Here is a 9,881-nt window from a genome sequence, read left to right on the forward strand (position 1 = left end):
ATTTTGATATTTGAAACTTAGCATGTATCTTCTAAATGAACAAATACCTTGTTCTGTTGCAAACACTCAAAAATGGTGTCCGGTTCATACCTCTTCAGCACCAAGTACAGTACATTCCACCTTCAGAAGAATACAGGAATGTTTAAAGACAGTATTATCTGAAAGAGCGCCATGACAACCATACGCAGGTACCCCATCTACACATAAGAGGCACAGCCTCGTATCCACTACAAAGGAGAGGCATGCATTCACGTTGTGATAGCCATCATCTCACTGCAGAACTTCCATATACCCGAAGTAAAAATACTGCCTGTGCCTTCTCTTCGCTAGTGTCCACTGCGGTAAGAGCTATCCCCACGTGAATAACTTCTCAGCAATGCAACTAGTGAAGACTGGCGTCTCGGACATCTGTGCCTCAAAGGAGAGCTTGAATGAATTTTCAGGTGTCTAACAAGAAACAAGTTCACACTGCAAGCTTTCCCTTACTAGAAGGTAGTAGTAGGATCTCTTTCCTCCTCCCAGCCATCCATTTTCATAAAATTGCTAGGAAGCTGGAAGACTGGAGGCCTCTGTCTCCCTTCCATATGAAGTGAAATGGCCAACAGGGTTCCATGTTATTAGAGCTGAATGTTGGGATAGACAGCGTATGATCACATAAGCCTTATTTCTTTAGGGAATCAGGCTCAAAGAATCATCCCCCACCCCCTTTTTGCACTAAAAAGGCAGCTATTAACTCACTCTCCGACAGACGAAGGAGGTGAAGAAACAAAGCAAATAAGCGATGAGGAATAAATTACTCTTTGGTAGTCAGATGGAAGAAAAGCCTCTGAGGAAACTTAATCACCACACCCTGCTAGTTATTAAAGGACTGTGTGGAAGCCATGGCTGGGCGACTGCTTATGCAAACTTAGGAAAATGTTTGTTTAATAAAAAGATTAAACAGAAGGTTTCATGACAATGTCTGCTGTGTCTAACAGGACAGGACTGTTACAGAAAACCCGATCTTGCATTCAGATCCATCCAGGTAGACTATTGTGTCTGTGTGGAGCAGACAGATTTGTGCATGCACAGGCTAACTGAAGGATTCAAGCCACAGGGAGAAAAGAAGAGACTGTATTTTTTGGCTACAGGCTGTGACAGAAAAACAAGCTTAGAAAATTAGTTCTGTTACGGATGAAGGCTTACATGCATGTATACTTTCAAGGTAGAGCAGAGTTGCAACTTACTGTATTTGAAGGATTTGTTGCTTTGCAAACTTTTAAAGGAAGACTTCTTTTCATTTGCATCTGAACGAAAAAATTGTAAATTGAGATTTGGTCCAAAATACATATTTTTAAAATGTGGGGCTGTAGGGAAAACCAATCAATAGACACACAAAATTTACAATAAAATTTAGAAGTGAAATTCCTACTATGAATACCCAGTGGAAATAAGCAACGCTGCAGAACCCTCTTGGTTACATTTTGATTGTCCCAGTGAATGGTACTGTTCACATCCTTCAAAAAGACGTGGGATGTCACACATAGCTACTGTGATTCATTTAATCTTTTTTTGTCTTTTTCCAACTAAGCATTTTCACAGGCATCAAGTTCCTCTCTCTGCTGAGACTGGGTAATTGCAAGGTTTTGTGCTGATTTGTTGATTAGAAAATTTCAATCAGTGATACTATTAATAAAAGTAGGTTCTCTTGCCATTACTTTGTGGTAGTTCGTGAGGGACATACAAGTACCTCATGACATGCTTGTAGACCACAGCCAGGAGATGAAGGATCACCCAACCTTCCAGGATACTTAAAAGGAGCACCAGAATTAGACACACCTCTTATTTGAATAAAACAATAAAATATTTTATTGGGAGTTATTCTTGCTTGCAACACGATTTTCCTATTAGGAAAAACAAGCCCAGATGAGAACGAGACAGATTAAATTCTGCCTCTCCACTGTGCTGCAGTCTTTCCCTCTACAACTATTGATCCAAATATTAAAAAATCTAGGAAAACTCATACAACCCCACATTAAAATTATTAAATAACTTAGGTACATTTTTAATCATCAGGCACAAAGGACAAAGCTAGTTGTTGCCATCTTCAATATCTAAGCTGCTTGTCATTACGATGTTCAAGAAAAAGGGCTCAGATCCTGAGTTATTTGTGTCCAGCTCTGATTCCAGTTCGGATCTGAGCTTTACTAAGCAGAGACAGCAGTGAGTTGCTACTCAAGACTGCCACCTCCTGTCTTAAATCCCTAATCACTCACTGGCTGATGAGTAACCTGATCAGGGTGCTTCTCCTAATACTCCCTTGCTTGTAAAGCTAATTCTATGTAGAAAGGATGTTTCTTCAAAAATAATCAGACACAAATATTTACATGTTACAGGAAGTAGAGAAACTATGCAATATGTTGTATCCGTCTTACGAACAGTTATATTTCCGTGGATATCCAAAGCTATTAGACCTAATGAAAATTCAAAAAAGGTATTATTTCCTTCTCAAACAGCACTATGCTGTGTCTCACTGTTCTGTGTTTCAACAGACAGGCCTATCCATTTTATTATGCACATTAATCAATTGCCAGATAAAAATACACTACTGACATCTGAAATGTGCATTTATAAACTGTTGATGACAGGGAGAAAGATTAAAGGGAGAAAGGTTACATTTTTCTCCCAACGATTAATACTAACTCGAAGTACAAGTGGCATCAAAACCGCAAAAACTGAGAAATTAGAGGACAGTCTTATGCTTTGCACAGTTCAGATGTCTGACAGTTCTTTGCTTCTAATCAATTAAGAGACAACCTCGCAGTCTTTTATTCACATCTAAGACTTTTTCTTCATGAGTATGGCTACTGGAATCAAAGTAAATGCACACTCCTGTGTTTTTATCTAGCTTGAGACCTCAATATCCTCCTTGAAAGGAAGCATAAAAATTCTCATACAAAAGTTTTTACTACACCCAATCTTCACCTGCAATTTACAAAAAAACCCCCACCTTTATTTCCTTTCTTTTTCCTTCTCTTTTGCCTTATTTCATTTGAAATACAGGGCAAATAATCTCTGCAAACATGTTAATTGAAAGTTTTGGATACTTTTCAGCATAACAAGAGAAGAGAGGTTTTCCTTATTTTAAGCTAGTGGTGCATCCACTTATTTGAGCTATTTGACAGGATGCCATCCAGAGGGACCTGGACAAGCTTGAGAAGTGGGCCCATGTGAATCTCATGAGGTTCAACAAGGCCAAGTGCAAGGTCCTGCACCTGGGTCGGGGCAACCCCCGGTATCAATACAGGCTGGGGGATGAAGGGATTGAGAGCAGCCCTGCCGAGAAGAACTTGGGGGTACTGGTGGATGAAAAGCTGGACATGAGCTGACAATGTGTGCTCGCAGTCCAGAAGACCAACCGTATCCTGGGCTGCATCAGAAGAAGCGTGGCCAGCAGGTCAAGGGAGGTGATTCTGCCCCTCTCCTCTGCTCTGGTGAGACCCCACCTGCAGTGCTGCGTCGAGCTCTGGAGCCCTCAGCACAGGAAAGACATGGACCTGTTGGAGCGGGTCCAGAGGAGGGCCACGAAAATGATCGGGGAGGCGGAACACCTCTCCTATGAAGAAAGGCTGAGAGAGTTGGGGTTGTTCAGCCTGGAGAAGAGAAGGCTCTGAGGAGACCTTATTGCACCCTATCAGTACTTAAAGGGGGCTTATAAGAAAGATGGGGACAGGCTTTTTAGCAGGGCCTGTAGTGATAGGGCAAGGGGTAATGGTTTTAAACTAAAAAAGGGTAGATTTAGACTAGATAGAAGGAAGAAATTTTTTACAGTGAGGGTGGTGAAACATTGGCACAGGTTGCCCAGAGAGGTGGTAGATGTCCCGTCCCTGGAAACATTCAAGGTCAGGTTGGATGGAGCCCTGAGCAACCTGATCTATGTTGAAGATGTCCCTGCCCACGGCAGGGGGGCTTGGACTAAATGACCTTTAAAGGTCCCTTCCAACCCAAACTATTCTATGACTCTATGGTTAACTCTCTAAGACTCTAAGATTAACTCTCCCCTGCCATCATCCTAATGTGGAGCTAGACTCCACAGAATCCTGCATGTGCCCTAAAATACACACTGGATCTTGAATCACTTATATCTGTGAAACATTGCAGGATGTCACCTCTACAAAAACTATATATGAGTTGTTAAGTACAACTTAATGCACAACAATGGGGTGCTGGCAATAACTTTTGATCACCAATTCAGTATCCTTATTGTCACATATACAGGTACACAAATGCAAGCTAGCTCGATTACCAGTGACTTCCTTTTGTTCAGGTCATACTTTATCACAAAGTCATTACTGCAAGTAAATACAGAGTAGTTAAATAATACACATAAATTACTGCTACCTCAGGTGTCATGTTCTCTGGAACTTTTTTCCTTTTCTAAGTATTCCTATTAAAAAGAATATAGTAAGGGCTACTCTTAAAATCCAATAGCATGTAGCAATATTTTCCTTCTAAACAACAGCATTCCATCATTGTGTTTTTACTGCAACCAAACATATACCCATGTAAAAATATTCTGTGAAAACTGAATTTGAAAATGCAGAAGTAGGATGAAGAATGGTAAAAAAAAAAAGCCATTAATCAAGTTGTTAAAAGTAGCATTCACTCGTATGGGGCTTAACTTCACAGCAATGAAGAAGGAACTGATTTGAAACCTCATTTTTTGAAAACTTGAGGTGCAAATAGATTTCAGCTATCAGAATTCTACCATCAGCAAATTATGTCAAAACACTATTTTGCATATGCTGTGGATGAGTTTTGAAAACTGCATTTATTTTTTAAAAAGTCAATATTCAAGCTCACAGTCTTAAAAAATCAGTGTTGTGGTTAACACACAGGACTGGGTATCAGATGATTTAGATTCTAGTCTTGGCTCTGTCTCAGGCTTCCCCTATGAGATAATCACTTACAATTATCTTTTCAGAGGTGGCGTCTAATTTTGGATAACCCAGCTTTGCCTGCTAGACTTTAATATCTGGAACCCAATTTTCAGAAAGTGGTTTCATTGACTTCAGCTGGTATAAAAAGAACTCAAAATCTCTGCAAATCAGATTCCTGAAACTCTGAACTTCCATTGGTTGTCATTTATATCTCTGCAAAGTCTCCCTAAAATGTTACCAATGACATAAGCGGAGAATTCAGATTTATTAATACTTTGCCTCCGCTGCACATGCCTACACAACTACAAAACATTTAGGGCAGTGAAGAGCGGGGTCCAGAGCATCCAGAGGCTTGCCATGAGTGAGGTGTCTGATGTCCAACACACATCTGCACATTTCAGTGCCTCAGCTTAGGTCATCAGAAATTAAAGTGTTTCAAATAAGAAGCCATAGCTGGAAAGGCAGATTTTCCTTACCACAAAACTATTCGTGGCCCCTAACTTTCAGTGAAATCAACATAAGTATATGCCCTGCAGGGATCTGACCTTTGTGACAAAGTATCATCACATATACAGTGATCAAAATTGATTATGATTTGCAATGTCTGAACTCTATAAGATAACTTTGTTTGAAGTTGTGTTTTAAAAATTTTGAATGGCAGATGTGAAACACGCTAGAGATGCTACATGGAACTGAATTTGAGTTGAATTTAAAAAATGAAGTGACCTTTACAATGTGTTCTTATGTTTATCTGGAGACGAGTCAACAAAAATAATAGTTCATACTTTGTGACACTAAAGAGGAAAAACATTTTCTCCACCTCATGAAGAAATGTTATTGAAAAATCCCTAACAGTAAAAACCTGTCCTCAACATATATTAATTATACAGCCAAATACCTCACTCAAGAATCCTAGTGTAACCTACACTGGATCGTACCATCTGTGTGAAGATGTTTTGCAATTATGCCAGTACTTCCAGCTCAGATGACTCAGAATGGGTGGTGCTTATAGGGAGGAGAATCCAGACCCTTTTGTCCTTCACAGAAATCCAGGCCTGCTGAGCACTCTCGTCTGACGCAGTTCGACACCAGAGTTGTCTTTTCTTAGCAGGAAAATTATCCTGCATAGGCTACCGTCACCACACTGCTTCTGGCACCGGAGCGAGGTTGGTTTTGATAACCACGAAAGTTAGATATTCAAGATTTGGTAAAGGTCAGAGTCCCTTAATGCTAATGAGGTAGTCATACAATGTTGGAGGTGTGTTGGTTGGTTCATGCCCTTTAAACCATGATCTGTTTAGAAGTATTCAGACTTCCCGAATGTTTTTAACTTACTATATCCACTGTTTCATAACTCCAACAAATGATACCCAGTGTTTAATCAATTCTAAGGCATGCTTTTTGTGAATATTTCTATTTTTGGTAACGAAATAATTCTGAGACAAAGGTAAAATGCCTCGATACAAAACAGATTAATGAAGAGAAAAGATCAATACTAATACTTAGGTGGAGTGTCTTTCCTCTGCTCTGCCAAAACAACATTGGAACCAGCCTCATCAACATAGGAACTGGCCTCAGTTTCCCCAGCCAGCACAGAGTTGGCACGTGCAAATCCCATACACGTACACTGAGAGAGGGCTCTGTAGGAAGTGAGAGTGGGACTAGAAACACACCGTTTGCTGTGCTGTGTGTAAGAGGTCATCTGTTCCTCCTAGACCCTCCTTTCTGTGCTATACTGAGCAGAGCTCTGGGACAGCTGTCTCAATAACTCATTTTCCCTTTCTGTTCTGAGTATTTCCTGCCTCTGTTCATATAGTTTCTGTATGCCTGCACATTAGCATAAGCACGGAGCACTTAATCGGCAAATTCTTAAAAATCTGTTCAACTCAGTACAAGATAGTTGTAGTACTTTATCTGATAAGCTTCAGCACTCTGCCCAGTCATCATACTTTTATTATCTTCTATCACGAAGCCTTGCTCTCTCGCAGAAGTCACAGCAAGTGACCACACCATCTCCTACTAGGAGACTGTAGGTAGTTCTCTCCATGGCTTTAGCAGCAGTAGCGAGTGGACACTAGCTTTTTGGAAGAGAAATCTTCTATTTACACAATATTATGCAAAGGTTACTTTTCAACTTACTGCAAAAAAACTGAGTTATGAAGTATATATACAAAATTACTCTGAAAATAGAAAAAAAAAATTACTATCTTCTCTTTATTTCTTTACAACCTTCTAAGCAAGTTGCACTAACTAGAATATACACAGAATGGAATAAATGCAATATATGCACAAAGAAGATGATTCAAATGTATACGGTACCCTATATTTTCACCCATCAATCCACTGATCAAGCCTTTCTCTTCAAGATTTCTTTGCATCATATGACTGACCTACAAAAGAAATACGAATCCCTGTATATTTTGAGTGTAGTTAAATTAAATCTCTGCTACCATGATTTATTTATAACTACATTGTACTACTAGCACAGTTCCAGCGCGTCACAAATACTGACACTGCAGGATCTCTAGGGTGTTACACTGTTCCTCAACGCCACTCATGCGGACAACGGATCTCCTTCTCCGGTGGATGCACTGGCATGGAGAAGACATTCTCCTTTACCTTGCTCACAGCAAATGACACTGACAAATACAGACCACGACAAAACTTCCCTCTCTGTTAGTAACAAGGTTGCTACCACGCTCTGCAACTTTCTTCCTATGGACACTGCTTTTTTTTTCCTTTAGAACAAGAAGTAATATCTCAGTTCAACAAAACAGTAAAATAAGTTTTAAAATAGATTTCCGCTCAAACCACATTATATTTCCTCTCCCACATTGTACATGACCTTTAATGAAACACCAAAGTCTTTTAAGGCTATCCAACAGACAGCAATAGTTGGTAGCAAGAACAGCGATGGATTTACTGACTATACGGTGCAGTACATAAGTTCCTCCTTAATAGGCCTATTTCCGGTACAGAATTTGCATCCCTTTGATATGTAATCTTATATGGTACACTAGAAGCAGCAAATTAACCATTTATTTTGCAGTGATTGGCAGACTTCAATATCACTATTTCTTGAGTGACTTTAATTACACTGTAATTTCTGACTGCAGTTCTCAAACGAACCCTTTGTCATACCGTGTTTTCTTTAACTAATAGTCTAAATACCTGGTAGGAAAAGGCTCATGTGATAAAAGTTATAGATGTATATTAATGTAATAAAATTGAAATCTTAAATATATATAAGGGCTAGCGAATACCTAATCTCAGAAAAGTTAGTGTAGGCAGTTTGCTCTTTAGTTTGCTCTTTTTTTCTTCAGGTCTGCCAAATTAAAACATAGTTTGCCTCAGAGCAGAGTAAGTTTTGCCATAACTCCACATGAGGAGGCATAGCTGAAGCATTCTGTCTGACAAATCAACAGATGATTTGAACCCAAAATGAAACATTTCTTATTAAGAGATTGCAGATCTATTTAGCATTAGTATGATATGGCATGGTATCATATCCAGCTTATTGAAACTAAGACATAGGCAGGTTAAGTGATGTCTCCAGAACTACCCAGCAAGTCTAACAGCAGAGCAGTAAGCGGGGTATAACTCCCCTGTCTGAGCCCTCTATGCTGGGTTCAACAAGCTGAGTGATTTCAGATATACAGATTAACTAATTTTTCTGGACAAAGAGCAGGCTTTTAAGGCAATTGCTTTACGCATCTAGCTTCAACCAGCGAAGTAAACCCTTTACTTGTATAAATATCAAAATGTCATGCCCTGAGAAATAGATTAAAATATGAATGTTAAACATATCTATATTAGAAAGCAATTCATACCCAGGTGAAGCTGCTACTGCTCCAGAGTGACCAGGATGTCCTTCCATTATAGCTGCATGGCACTGGATTAGTCCATGTTTGTTTGCATAGCCTCTTCATCCTGCTAGGTAATGTCCTGTCTTCTCCTCATTCTCAATATCTGGATGTGATGAAATAAAAAAAAAAAAAGGTCAAATATTATGGCCTATATTCTGGTATTTTTGAAATTTCTGATTGTTCCCACTAGTCTGTAAAATTCAAGGCAGAAAAAACAATTACAACCACCATTATTTATGTGTAACTCTCATAACTATTCAAAAAACCTTGCGCTTATATCATTTCTGCTATGCCTAATTGTAACAGGCCGTTGTTCATAGTGGATTGACAGAGCTCATGGCAGAGAAGTAAAAAAGGGGGTGTTTGTTCCTGACTTCTTGAGTCTCGTGGAAGTCAGTGAAATTTTGGGCAACACAAGAAAAAAATACTGGGCTGTCAGAGGCAAGCCAGGAGATGATACTTATTCTTTCCTTTATTTGGAGTCCACCAGATAAATGCAAACTGTTTGCCAAGCAGACCTGGGCAAAACCTCTTGGGGAGAGTAAAAGCTCTTCTGGGACGTCGAGCTATGAAGTAACACAATATTAATGATAAGTAATTCTTTAACAGCTGCCTAATTTCGCTCTGTGCAAGGAAAGCTGGCAGATAAGCCCACTGCGGCGCAGGCTGCAGGGGAGGGGAAGGTGTGAGAGGAGCGGGCGGGCAGCCCCTCACCCCGGAGGCGGGCGGGCGGGCAGGCAGCCCCCGGGCCTGCGGCCTGCTCTCCTCAGGAGGCGGGGGACGCTGCTCCCTGCCACGGCTGCCCGGGCACCTCATGCTGCGCTCCTGCGGCGGCAGAGGAAGAGTCCGTCTGTCGGTCTGTCTGTCACGACAGCACGAGGCACCGTACCCGACTCAGCATCGGTGAAACGCGAAAATAAAAATAAATCCGGCTCTTCGGCTCGTTTTTCGGGCCGCTTTCCTGTCAGGGAGCGCCGCGGCGGCGGGCCCAGAGCGCGGGGCGGCCTGCGCGGACGGGGAAGGCCGCGGGGAGCGGGGCCGCCGCCGCCGCTATGGCAACGGGGGCGGGAAGAAGCGGGCGGCAGAGAGGGGGGGC

The 9,881-nt window shown here is 41.0% G+C and overlaps 1 long non-coding RNA gene across 8 annotated transcripts in view; it reads right to left on the reverse strand.

The window, feature by feature from the left end:
* The window catches only part of LOC142081084 (uncharacterized), a 27,413-nt gene extending 17,547 nt beyond the window's left edge, over positions 1–9,866 (reverse strand). For 3 of the 8 annotated variants that reach the window (XR_012673230.1, XR_012673228.1, XR_012673226.1), the window contains exons 1-2: positions 9,597–9,856; positions 8,750–8,888 (exon numbers count right to left, since the gene is read on the reverse strand). This is a non-coding gene — a long non-coding RNA (uncharacterized LOC142081084). Of the gene's footprint in view, positions 1–8,749; positions 8,889–9,596 lie in introns of all 8 variants that reach the window. The other 5 variants (XR_012673229.1, XR_012673227.1, XR_012673225.1 and 2 more) reach the window with 3 other exon arrangements.
* Between the last annotated feature and the right edge of the window lie 15 nt (positions 9,867–9,881).

This window comes from Calonectris borealis, chromosome 3 (assembly GCF_964195595.1).
Source record: "Calonectris borealis chromosome 3, bCalBor7.hap1.2, whole genome shotgun sequence".
NCBI classification, from domain to species: domain Eukaryota; kingdom Metazoa; phylum Chordata; class Aves; order Procellariiformes; family Procellariidae; genus Calonectris; species Calonectris borealis.